At 50.4% G+C, this 12,717-nt stretch overlaps 1 long non-coding RNA gene across 1 annotated transcript; it reads left to right on the forward strand.

Moving 5' to 3' along the window:
* The first annotated feature begins 2,368 nt into the window (after positions 1-2,368).
* Positions 2,369-7,702, forward strand: LOC147649661 (uncharacterized). The gene is made up of 5 exons (XR_015278470.1): positions 2,369-3,686; positions 3,781-4,014; positions 4,307-6,826; positions 6,921-7,154; positions 7,447-7,702. It is a non-coding gene; the product is annotated as an uncharacterized LOC147649661 (long non-coding RNA).
* The last annotated feature ends 5,015 nt before the right edge of the window (positions 7,703-12,717 follow it).

A 12,717-nucleotide genomic window follows, 5' to 3' on the forward strand; every position in this document is an offset into this window, starting at 1 on the left:
TAGGAAAGATGGGCACAGAGAGGAGAAGCCTTTCAACTGCAGGAGTGAGCTTGAAGTTGGATCTAATGAAGCTGCTCTTTTCCACTCCGGCTGCTGGGCCACTGGCCCAGGCTGTGCACAGAGGCTGGGGATGCTCCATCCTTGGCAACATCCAAGGCCAGCTGGGAGCGGGGCTCTGAGCAACCTATTCTAGGGGAAGATTGCTCCGCTTGGAGCAAGATGGTCCTTAGGGTCCCTTCCAAGCCCAAGCACCCAGGGATTCCATCATTCATTCTACGGTCTCCGTTGTCCACTTCAGCCTGGGCCTGAACTCCTGGCGGTGATGTCACAGTGCACGCTCCAGCTAGAACTTCCAGCATCCAGCAACGGCCACAACACAACCCTTGGCTCCTTGTGCCAGCACGCTCTTCATTCACCCTGCTCCAAGCCTACCCCTGTCACCTTGTTGCCACCTGCTCCCTGATTCCCCCAGCAGTCCCCAAGGCTCCCCATCGCTTGGATTTTGCTCTCCATCCCTGCAGGATGTCTGCATTTGTTCCAAAAGAGGTATGGTACTATTCCACGGAGGCGGACACCCCGCAGCTGCCTGGCTGGGCTGGAGCTCTGTGGGACAGGGTGGGAAATTTTGCTACCTCTGCAGGCTGGCACAGACAGAGAGGAGGAGACGGACGTCGATACACAGACTGATAGAGAAGAAGCCATGGAAGTGGACGGAGAGGATACTGGAGAGCAAGAGATGGATGTGGATATGTATGAGACAGAGGAAGAGATGGAGGTGGAAACGAAAGATTCTATTGAAGAGATGGATATTGATCTAAAAGACAAGGAGGAAGACATGGTCTTGGGATGAAGACCGATGCCAGCAGCAGAACAGGCAGGTGCTCCCCACAGGCAGAGTGGGTCCCCTGCTGCCAGCCTGGGGCCGGGCTGGGCACTTCCTGCTCAGGGACACGCTAGCCCATGCACTGGATTCTGCTGGCCATCCCTGGCCTGGCCTGGGCTTGCTGTGGGCCACACAAGCCCTGTTCCAGTGCCTGGGCCACAGCCTCCAGCCAGGCTCCCTTCTGGCAGCAGAGTCCCACTGGGCCAGTGTCCCAGCCCGGCAGCACATGGAACACCCTTCCGTGCCTGACTGCACTGACCGTGCTACTTGTTTTTCCTTCCAGGACTTAGGGACATCACAGACACAGATGCCACCCTGCTGTACATACGTTTTACAGTTGTTGTGTTCAGGATAGAGGTTTTAGAGTTTGTTTAAGTTGTCTGTAATTACGTTTCATAGAGTTTTGTTAGAGCTGTTCTCAGGTAAATAGGTTCTATAGTTTGTTGTTGTTGTTGTTGTTACCAATATTCTTACAGTGTAAATATGTGGTGTAGTTCATTCTTGTTCCTTTTCTTCTACAGATAAACAGTGTTTGATTTTCACACCCCAGTTCTCTTTGCATTTTCTTCGGGCACATTTGCAAAGCTGTGGGTTGTTTCGGGAACAATGTTTGCAGGACTCTAAAAAGAGTATCAAAACCGCTCTGCCACACTCTCCGCTGCTGCTGCTGCCCCAAAAAGCACTGGCTGGCTTTGCTCACACAATCACAGTTGTGGTGGCATTTCTACCACACCACAGGACAGCGATGTTTTCCCTCTTCTCCTGGAAATACCTACAGCACTTGTGGGTAGCAAGGCAAACATGAGCCTCTTTTAGTGGCCCTTGAAATTGGACATGTGAAATGAGGTACACAAAGCCACAGGCCAGCTGAACCTGGCATCTCTGAATGGGTCTTTACATTCTTCCCAGGAAGATGAATGGCAATCACTATTTTGGCAGGGAGGAAAGTGCATCAGCTAGCAATTTGCTGTAGAAAATGTGCTTTCTGCTCCTCTCACAGCCAAAACTCCTACCCATTTCTTGGAAGTCCTTCTTAGATAAGGACCGTGTTCAACTGAGTGACAGTGAAGCCAAATGGCAATGCCGCAATCAATTGTCCTGTACACAATCTCCTTCATCCACGTGGAAGGTTACTCACGGGCACACAAGAGGACGGAAGAAACCCAAATGCATCGTTGGACATAATAAAGTCAGACGTGTTGAGGGATGAAGAAATCTTGCAGAGATATGGAAAGCTGCCCTGAAAACCCAGTTCGGGGAGAGCCTGAGCTCTTTTGTGCTTCTAGGCCTGAAGATGCTCAGCACCTTTCCCAGATGCTCAGTAGGCAGTAGGATTGTGCCTGAATCTGGCTCTGGAAATGCCAGTGCCTCAACTGAGAGCTGTGGCAATGATTTCCATTGCATGGAGAGGGGCCACAGTCCTGCAAGAGTCTTTCAGCAGACCAAACAGCAGCCTGGAGGGTGGGCAATGCTGCATCGGGACCACTGCATGCTCATCCTTCACCACAATGCAGAGCTGCCATGGATCACTTTTTCCATTTCTCCTGTTGGATATGTTTTGGAGAAGTTGTTCTAGGTGGCTTTGGATGGTGATCCAAGTAGGAAGCAGCCATTCGCCTGCTGTGATATCCTTACAACTAGTCCTAACTTCTCATTGCCTTTGGTTTGATTGGGGGTGTTTTATCTGTTTGTTTGATTGGTTTCTTTGGGTTGGTTTCTTTGTGTTTTTCTCTGTTTTGCTTGGAGTTTCTTTTCCTTTTTTAGAAATGACTGGTGAAGTTGGCACAACCAAACTCCAGAAAACGTAAAGCAGGCTTGACTTTCCAGAAATTGCTTTTGGCTGGCTTTAGCTGCATTCCCCAGGATCACGATCAGCAGTAGATATTTGCAGGTTTTGCTCTGCATCCTCAGCCTGCCCAGATGTTGTTCAGTGTTTCAGCAGTGGAGAAGACGATGGATATTTTGCTAAACCTCCTTTCAAACAACAAAACTTGGGTTAGCACGACAGAAAAGAAGAAAAGAAAATCTTCGCCAGTTAGAACAGAGCCAGAGTCCCACCATTTCCCCCTCCACTTTTCTTTCTTTTCTACATTTAGAGGTAAAGCTTCCATCTCCAAAAGCTTCCATCTCTCACTTCCCGATGTAGCCATTTGCTACCCTTTAGCCTTGACTGCCACGCATCGGACTGCTGTCCGTGTGGGGCTGGGGATGCTCAGCCTGGAAAGAGAAGGGGGCTGGCGAGGCCTCCCTGCAGCTCTAGGAAAGATGGGCACAGAGAGGAGAAGCCTTTCAACTGCAGGAGTGAGCTTGAAGTTGGATCTAATGAAGCTGCTCTTTTCCACTCCGGCTGCTGGGCCACTGGCCCAGGCTGTGCACAGAGGCTGGGGATGCTCCATCCTTGGCAACATCCAAGGCCAGCTGGGAGCGGGGCTCTGAGCAACCTATTCTAGGGGAAGATTGCTCCGCTTGGAGCAAGATGGTCCTTAGGGTCCCTTCCAAGCCCAAGCACCCAGGGATTCCATCATTCATTCTACGGTCTCCGTTGTCCACTTCAGCCTGGGCCTGAACTCCTGGCGGTGATGTCACAGTGCACGCTCCAGCTAGAACTTCCAGCATCCAGCAACGGCCACAACACAACCCTTGGCTCCTTGTGCCAGCACGCTCTTCATTCACCCTGCTCCAAGCCTACCCCTGTCACCTTGTTGCCACCTGCTCCCTGATTCCCCCAGCAGTCCCCAAGGCTCCCCATCGCTTGGATTTTGCTCTCCATCCCTGCAGGATGTCTGCATTTGTTCCAAAAGAGGTATGGTACTATTCCACGGAGGCGGACACCCCGCAGCTGCCTGGCTGGGCTGGAGCTCTGTGGGACAGGGTGGGAAATTTTGCTACCTCTGCAGGCTGGCACAGACAGAGAGGAGGAGACGGACGTCGATACACAGACTGATAGAGAAGAAGCCATGGAAGTGGACGGAGAGGATACTGGAGAGCAAGAGATGGATGTGGATATGTACGAGACAGAGGAAGAGATGGAGGTGGAAACGAAAGATTCTATTGAAGAGATGGATATTGATCTAAAAGACAAGGAGGAAGACATGGTCTTGGGATGAAGACCGATGCCAGCAGCAGAACAGGCAGGTGCTCCCCACAGGCAGAGTGGGTCCCCTGCTGCCAGCCTGGGGCCGGGCTGGGCACTTCCTGCTCAGGGACACGCTAGCCCATGCACTGGATTCTGCTGGCCATCCCTGGCCTGGCCTGGGCTTGCTGTGGGCCACACAAGCCCTGTTCCAGTGCCTGGGCCACAGCCTCCAGCCAGGCTCCCTTCTGGCAGCAGAGTCCCACTGGGCCAGTGTCCCAGCCCGGCAGCACATGGAACACCCTTCCGTGCCTGACTGCACTGACCGTGCTACTTGTTTTTCCTTCCAGGACTTAGGGACATCACAGACACAGATGCCACCCTGCTGTACATACGTTTTACAGTTGTTGTGTTCAGGATAGAGGTTTTAGAGTTTGTTTAAGTTGTCTGTAATTACGTTTCATAGAGTTTTGTTAGAGCTGTTCTCAGGTAAATAGGTTCTATAGTTTGTTGTTGTTGTTGTTGTTACCAATATTCTTACAGTGTAAATATGTGGTGTAGTTCATTCTTGTTCCTTTTCTTCTACAGATAAACAGTGTTTGATTTTCACACCCCAGTTCTCTTTGCATTTTCTTCGGGCACATTTGCAAAGCTGTGGGTTGTTTCGGGAACAATGTTTGCAGGACTCTAAAAAGAGTATCAAAACCGCTCTGCCACACTCTCCGCTGCTGCTGCTGCCCCAAAAAGCACTGGCTGGCTTTGCTCACACAATCACAGTTGTGGTGGCATTTCTACCACACCACAGGACAGCGATGTTTTCCCTCTTCTCCTGGAAATACCTACAGCACTTGTGGGTAGCAAGGCAAACATGAGCCTCTTTTAGTGGCCCTTGAAATTGGACATGTGAAATGAGGTACACAAAGCCACAGGCCAGCTGAACCTGGCATCTCTGAATGGGTCTTTACATTCTTCCCAGGAAGATGAATGGCAATCACTATTTTGGCAGGGAGGAAAGTGCATCAGCTAGCAATTTGCTGTAGAAAATGTGCTTTCTGCTCCTCTCACAGCCAAAACTCCTACCCATTTCTTGGAAGTCCTTCTTAGATAAGGACCGTGTTCAACTGAGTGACAGTGAAGCCAAATGGCAATGCCGCAATCAATTGTCCTGTACACAATCTCCTTCATCCACGTGGAAGGTTACTCACGGGCACACAAGAGGACGGAAGCAACCCAAATGCATCGTTGGACATAATAAAGTCAGACGTGTTGAGGGATGAAGAAATCTTGCAGAGATATGGAAAGCTGCCCTGAAAACCCAGTTCGGGGAGAGCCTGAGCTCTTTTGTGCTTCTAGGCCTGAAGATGCTCAGCACCTTTCCCAGATGCTCAGTAGGCAGTAGGATTGTGCCTGAATCTGGCTCTGGAAATGCCAGTGCCTCAACTGAGAGCTGTGGCAATGATTTCCATTGCATGGAGAGGGGCCACAGTCCTGCAAGAGTCTTTCAGCAGACCAAACAGCAGCCTGGAGGGTGGGCAATGCTGCATCGGGACCACTGCATGCTCATCCTTCACCACAATGCAGAGCTGCCATGGATCACTTTTTCCATTTCTCCTGTTGGATATGTTTTGGAGAAGTTGTTCTAGGTGGCTTTGGATGGTGATCCAAGTAGGAAGCAGCCATTCGCCTGCTGTGATATCCTTACAACTAGTCCTAACTTCTCATTGCCTTTGGTTTGATTGGGGGTGTTTTATCTGTTTGTTTGATTGGTTTCTTTGGGTTGGTTTCTTTGTGTTTTTCTCTGTTTTGCTTGGAGTTTCTTTTCCTTTTTTAGAAATGACTGGTGAAGTTGGCACAACCAAACTCCAGAAAACGTAAAGCAGGCTTGACTTTCCAGAAATTGCTTTTGGCTGGCTTTAGCTGCATTCCCCAGGATCACGATCAGCAGTAGATATTTGCAGGTTTTGCTCTGCATCCTCAGCCTGCCCAGATGTTGTTCAGTGTTTCAGCAGTGGAGAAGACGATGGATATTTTGCTAAACCTCCTTTCAAACAACAAAACTTGGGTTAGCACGACAGAAAAGAAGAAAAGAAAATCTTCGCCAGTTAGAACAGAGCCAGAGTCCCACCATTTCCCCCTCCACTTTTCTTTCTTTTCTACATTTAGAGGTAAAGCTTCCATCTCCAAAAGCTTCCATCTCTCACTTCCCGATGTAGCCATTTGCTACCCTTTAGCCTTGACTGCCACGCATCGGACTGCTGTCCGTGTGGGGCTGGGGATGCTCAGCCTGGAAAGAGAAGGGGGCTGGCGAGGCCTCCCTGCAGCTCTAGGAAAGATGGGCACAGAGAGGAGAAGCCTTTCAACTGCAGGAGTGAGCTTGAAGTTGGATCTAATGAAGCTGCTCTTTTCCACTCCGGCTGCTGGGCCACTGGCCCAGGCTGTGCACAGAGGCTGGGGATGCTCCATCCTTGGCAACATCCAAGGCCAGCTGGGAGCGGGGCTCTGAGCAACCTATTCTAGGGGAAGATTGCTCCGCTTGGAGCAAGATGGTCCTTAGGGTCCCTTCCAAGCCCAAGCACCCAGGGATTCCATCATTCATTCTACGGTCTCCGTTGTCCACTTCAGCCTGGGCCTGAACTCCTGGCGGTGATGTCACAGTGCACGCTCCAGCTAGAACTTCCAGCATCCAGCAACGGCCACAACACAACCCTTGGCTCCTTGTGCCAGCACGCTCTTCATTCACCCTGCTCCAAGCCTACCCCTGTCACCTTGTTGCCACCTGCTCCCTGATTCCCCCAGCAGTCCCCAAGGCTCCCCATCGCTTGGATTTTGCTCTCCATCCCTGCAGGATGTCTGCATTTGTTCCAAAAGAGGTATGGTACTATTCCACGGAGGCGGACACCCCGCAGCTGCCTGGCTGGGCTGGAGCTCTGTGGGACAGGGTGGGAAATTTTGCTACCTCTGCAGGCTGGCACAGACAGAGAGGAGGAGACGGACGTCGATACACAGACTGATAGAGAAGAAGCCATGGAAGTGGACGGAGAGGATACTGGAGAGCAAGAGATGGATGTGGATATGTACGAGACAGAGGAAGAGATGGAGGTGGAAACGAAAGATTCTATTGAAGAGATGGATATTGATCTAAAAGACAAGGAGGAAGACATGGTCTTGGGATGAAGACCGATGCCAGCAGCAGAACAGGCAGGTGCTCCCCACAGGCAGAGTGGGTCCCCTGCTGCCAGCCTGGGGCCGGGCTGGGCACTTCCTGCTCAGGGACACGCTAGCCCATGCACTGGATTCTGCTGGCCATCCCTGGCCTGGCCTGGGCTTGCTGTGGGCCACACAAGCCCTGTTCCAGTGCCTGGGCCACAGCCTCCAGCCAGGCTCCCTTCTGGCAGCAGAGTCCCACTGGGCCAGTGTCCCAGCCCGGCAGCACATGGAACACCCTTCCGTGCCTGACTGCACTGACCGTGCTACTTGTTTTTCCTTCCAGGACTTAGGGACATCACAGACACAGATGCCACCCTGCTGTACATACGTTTTACAGTTGTTGTGTTCAGGATAGAGGTTTTAGAGTTTGTTTAAGTTGTCTGTAATTACGTTTCATAGAGTTTTGTTAGAGCTGTTCTCAGGTAAATAGGTTCTATAGTTTGTTGTTGTTGTTGTTGTTACCAATATTCTTACAGTGTAAATATGTGGTGTAGTTCATTCTTGTTCCTTTTCTTCTACAGATAAACAGTGTTTGATTTTCACACCCCAGTTCTCTTTGCATTTTCTTCGGGCACATTTGCAAAGCTGTGGGTTGTTTCGGGAACAATGTTTGCAGGACTCTAAAAAGAGTATCAAAACCGCTCTGCCACACTCTCCGCTGCTGCTGCTGCCCCAAAAAGCACTGGCTGGCTTTGCTCACACAATCACAGTTGTGGTGGCATTTCTACCACACCACAGGACAGCGATGTTTTCCCTCTTCTCCTGGAAATACCTACAGCACTTGTGGGTAGCAAGGCAAACATGAGCCTCTTTTAGTGGCCCTTGAAATTGGACATGTGAAATGAGGTACACAAAGCCACAGGCCAGCTGAACCTGGCATCTCTGAATGGGTCTTTACATTCTTCCCAGGAAGATGAATGGCAATCACTATTTTGGCAGGGAGGAAAGTGCATCAGCTAGCAATTTGCTGTAGAAAATGTGCTTTCTGCTCCTCTCACAGCCAAAACTCCTACCCATTTCTTGGAAGTCCTTCTTAGATAAGGACCGTGTTCAACTGAGTGACAGTGAAGCCAAATGGCAATGCCGCAATCAATTGTCCTGTACACAATCTCCTTCATCCACGTGGAAGGTTACTCACGGGCACACAAGAGGACGGAAGCAACCCAAATGCATCGTTGGACATAATAAAGTCAGACGTGTTGAGGGATGAAGAAATCTTGCAGAGATATGGAAAGCTGCCCTGAAAACCCAGTTCGGGGAGAGCCTGAGCTCTTTTGTGCTTCTAGGCCTGAAGATGCTCAGCACCTTTCCCAGATGCTCAGTAGGCAGTAGGATTGTGCCTGAATCTGGCTCTGGAAATGCCAGTGCCTCAACTGAGAGCTGTGGCAATGATTTCCATTGCATGGAGAGGGGCCACAGTCCTGCAAGAGTCTTTCAGCAGACCAAACAGCAGCCTGGAGGGTGGGCAATGCTGCATCGGGACCACTGCATGCTCATCCTTCACCACAATGCAGAGCTGCCATGGATCACTTTTTCCATTTCTCCTGTTGGATATGTTTTGGAGAAGTTGTTCTAGGTGGCTTTGGATGGTGATCCAAGTAGGAAGCAGCCATTCGCCTGCTGTGATATCCTTACAACTAGTCCTAACTTCTCATTGCCTTTGGTTTGATTGGGGGTGTTTTATCTGTTTGTTTGATTGGTTTCTTTGGGTTGGTTTCTTTGTGTTTTTCTCTGTTTTGCTTGGAGTTTCTTTTCCTTTTTTAGAAATGACTGGTGAAGTTGGCACAACCAAACTCCAGAAAACGTAAAGCAGGCTTGACTTTCCAGAAATTGCTTTTGGCTGGCTTTAGCTGCATTCCCCAGGATCACGATCAGCAGTAGATATTTGCAGGTTTTGCTCTGCATCCTCAGCCTGCCCAGATGTTGTTCAGTGTTTCAGCAGTGGAGAAGACGATGGATATTTTGCTAAACCTCCTTTCAAACAACAAAACTTGGGTTAGCACGACAGAAAAGAAGAAAAGAAAATCTTCGCCAGTTAGAACAGAGCCAGAGTCCCACCATTTCCCCCTCCACTTTTCTTTCTTTTCTACATTTAGAGGTAAAGCTTCCATCTCCAAAAGCTTCCATCTCTCACTTCCCGATGTAGCCATTTGCTACCCTTTAGCCTTGACTGCCACGCATCGGACTGCTGTCCGTGTGGGGCTGGGGATGCTCAGCCTGGAAAGAGAAGGGGGCTGGCGAGGCCTCCCTGCAGCTCTAGGAAAGATGGGCACAGAGAGGAGAAGCCTTTCAACTGCAGGAGTGAGCTTGAAGTTGGATCTAATGAAGCTGCTCTTTTCCACTCCGGCTGCTGGGCCACTGGCCCAGGCTGTGCACAGAGGCTGGGGATGCTCCATCCTTGGCAACATCCAAGGCCAGCTGGGAGCGGGGCTCTGAGCAACCTATTCTAGGGGAAGATTGCTCCGCTTGGAGCAAGATGGTCCTTAGGGTCCCTTCCAAGCCCAAGCACCCAGGGATTCCATCATTCATTCTACGGTCTCCGTTGTCCACTTCAGCCTGGGCCTGAACTCCTGGCGGTGATGTCACAGTGCACGCTCCAGCTAGAACTTCCAGCATCCAGCAACGGCCACAACACAACCCTTGGCTCCTTGTGCCAGCACGCTCTTCATTCACCCTGCTCCAAGCCTACCCCTGTCACCTTGTTGCCACCTGCTCCCTGATTCCCCCAGCAGTCCCCAACGCTCCCCATCGCTTGGATTTTGCTCTCCATCCCTGCAGGATGTCTGCATTTGTTCCAAAAGAGGTATGGTACTATTCCACGGAGGCGGACACCCCGCAGCTGCCTGGCTGGGCTGGAGCTCTGTGGGACAGGGTGGGAAATTTTGCTACCTCTGCAGGCTGGCACAGACAGAGAGGAGGAGACGGACGTCGATACACAGACTGATAGAGAAGAAGCCATGGAAGTGGACGGAGAGGATACTGGAGAGCAAGAGATGGATGTGGATATGTACGAGACAGAGGAAGAGATGGAGGTGGAAACGAAAGATTCTATTGAAGAGATGGATATTGATCTAAAAGACAAGGAGGAAGACATGGTCTTGGGATGAAGACCGATGCCAGCAGCAGAACAGGCAGGTGCTCCCCACAGGCAGAGTGGGTCCCCTGCTGCCAGCCTGGGGCCGGGCTGGGCACTTCCTGCTCAGGGACACGCTAGCCCATGCACTGGATTCTGCTGGCCATCCCTGGCCTGGCCTGGGCTTGCTGTGGGCCACACAAGCCCTGTTCCAGTGCCTGGGCCACAGCCTCCAGCCAGGCTCCCTTCTGGCAGCAGAGTCCCACTGGGCCAGTGTCCCAGCCCGGCAGCACATGGAACACCCTTCCGTGCCTGACTGCACTGACCGTGCTACTTGTTTTTCCTTCCAGGACTTAGGGACATCACAGACACAGATGCCACCCTGCTGTACATACGTTTTACAGTTGTTGTGTTCAGGATAGAGGTTTTAGAGTTTGTTTAAGTTGTCTGTAATTACGTTTCATAGAGTTTTGTTAGAGCTGTTCTCAGGTAAATAGGTTCTATAGTTTGTTGTTGTTGTTGTTGTTACCAATATTCTTACAGTGTAAATATGTGGTGTAGTTCATTCTTGTTCCTTTTCTTCTACAGATAAACAGTCTTTGATTTTCACACCCCAGTTCTCTTTGCATTTTCTTCGGGCACATTTGCAAAGCTGTGGGTTGTTTCGGGAACAATGTTTGCAGGACTCTAAAAAGAGTATCAAAACCGCTCTGCCACACTCTCCGCTGCTGCTGCTGCCCCAAAAAGCACTGGCTGGCTTTGCTCACACAATCACAGTTGTGGTGGCATTTCTACCACACCACAGGACAGCGATGTTTTCCCTCTTCTCCTGGAAATACCTACAGCACTTGTGGGTAGCAAGGCAAACATGAGCCTCTTTTAGTGGCCCTTGAAATTGGACATGTGAAATGAGGTACACAAAGCCACAGGCCAGCTGAACCTGGCATCTCTGAATGGGTCTTTACATTCTTCCCAGGAAGATGAATGGCAATCACTATTTTGGCAGGGAGGAAAGTGCATCAGCTAGCAATTTGCTGTAGAAAATGTGCTTTCTGCTCCTCTCACAGCCAAAACTCCTACCCATTTCTTGGAAGTCCTTCTTAGATAAGGACCGTGTTCAACTGAGTGACAGTGAAGCCAAATGGCAATGCCGCAATCAATTGTCCTGTACACAATCTCCTTCATCCACGTGGAAGGTTACTCACGGGCACACAAGAGGACGGAAGCAACCCAAATGCATCGTTGGACATAATAAAGTCAGACGTGTTGAGGGATGAAGAAATCTTGCAGAGATATGGAAAGCTGCCCTGAAAACCCAGTTCGGGGAGAGCCTGAGCTCTTTTGTGCTTCTAGGCCTGAAGATGCTCAGCACCTTTCCCAGATGCTCAGTAGGCAGTAGGATTGTGCCTGAATCTGGCTCTGGAAATGCCAGTGCCTCAACTGAGAGCTGTGGCAATGATTTCCATTGCATGGAGAGGGGCCACAGTCCTGCAAGAGTCTTTCAGCAGACCAAACAGCAGCCTGGAGGGTGGGCAATGCTGCATCGGGACCACTGCATGCTCATCCTTCACCACAATGCAGAGCTGCCATGGATCACTTTTTCCATTTCTCCTGTTGGATATGTTTTGGAGAAGTTGTTCTAGGTGGCTTTGGATGGTGATCCAAGTAGGAAGCAGCCATTCGCCTGCTGTGATATCCTTACAACTAGTCCTAACTTCTCATTGCCTTTGGTTTGATTGGGGGTGTTTTATCTGTTTGTTTGATTGGTTTCTTTGGGTTGGTTTCTTTGTGTTTTTCTCTGTTTTGCTTGGAGTTTCTTTTCCTTTTTTAGAAATGACTGGTGAAGTTGGCACAACCAAACTCCAGAAAACGTAAAGCAGGCTTGACTTTCCAGAAATTGCTTTTGGCTGGCTTTAGCTGCATTCCCCAGGATCACGATCAGCAGTAGATATTTGCAGGTTTTGCTCTGCATCCTCAGCCTGCCCAGATGTTGTTCAGTGTTTCAGCAGTGGAGAAGACGATGGATATTTTGCTAAACCTCCTTTCAAACAACAAAACTTGGGTTAGCACGACAGAAAAGAAGAAAAGAAAATCTTCGCCAGTTAGAACAGAGCCAGAGTCCCACCATTTCCCCCTCCACTTTTCTTTCTTTTCTACATTTAGAGGTAAAGCTTCCATCTCCAAAAGCTTCCATCTCTCACTTCCCGATGTAGCCATTTGCTACCCTTTAGCCTTGACTGCCACGCATCGGACTGCTGTCCGTGTGGGGCTGGGGATGCTCAGCCTGGAAAGAGAAGGGGGCTGGCGAGGCCTCCCTGCAGCTCTAGGAAAGATGGGCACAGAGAGGAGAAGCCTTTCAACTGCAGGAGTGAGCTTGAAGTTGGATCTAATGAAGCTGCTCTTTTCCACTCCGGCTGCTGGGCCACTGGCCCAGGCTGTGCACAGAGGCTGGGGATGCTCCATCCTTGGCAACATCCAAGG

Source organism: Cyanistes caeruleus, chromosome 21 (assembly GCF_971803275.1).
Source record: "Cyanistes caeruleus chromosome 21, bCyaCae1.hap1.1, whole genome shotgun sequence".
Taxonomy (NCBI): Eukaryota; Metazoa; Chordata; class Aves; order Passeriformes; family Paridae; genus Cyanistes; species Cyanistes caeruleus.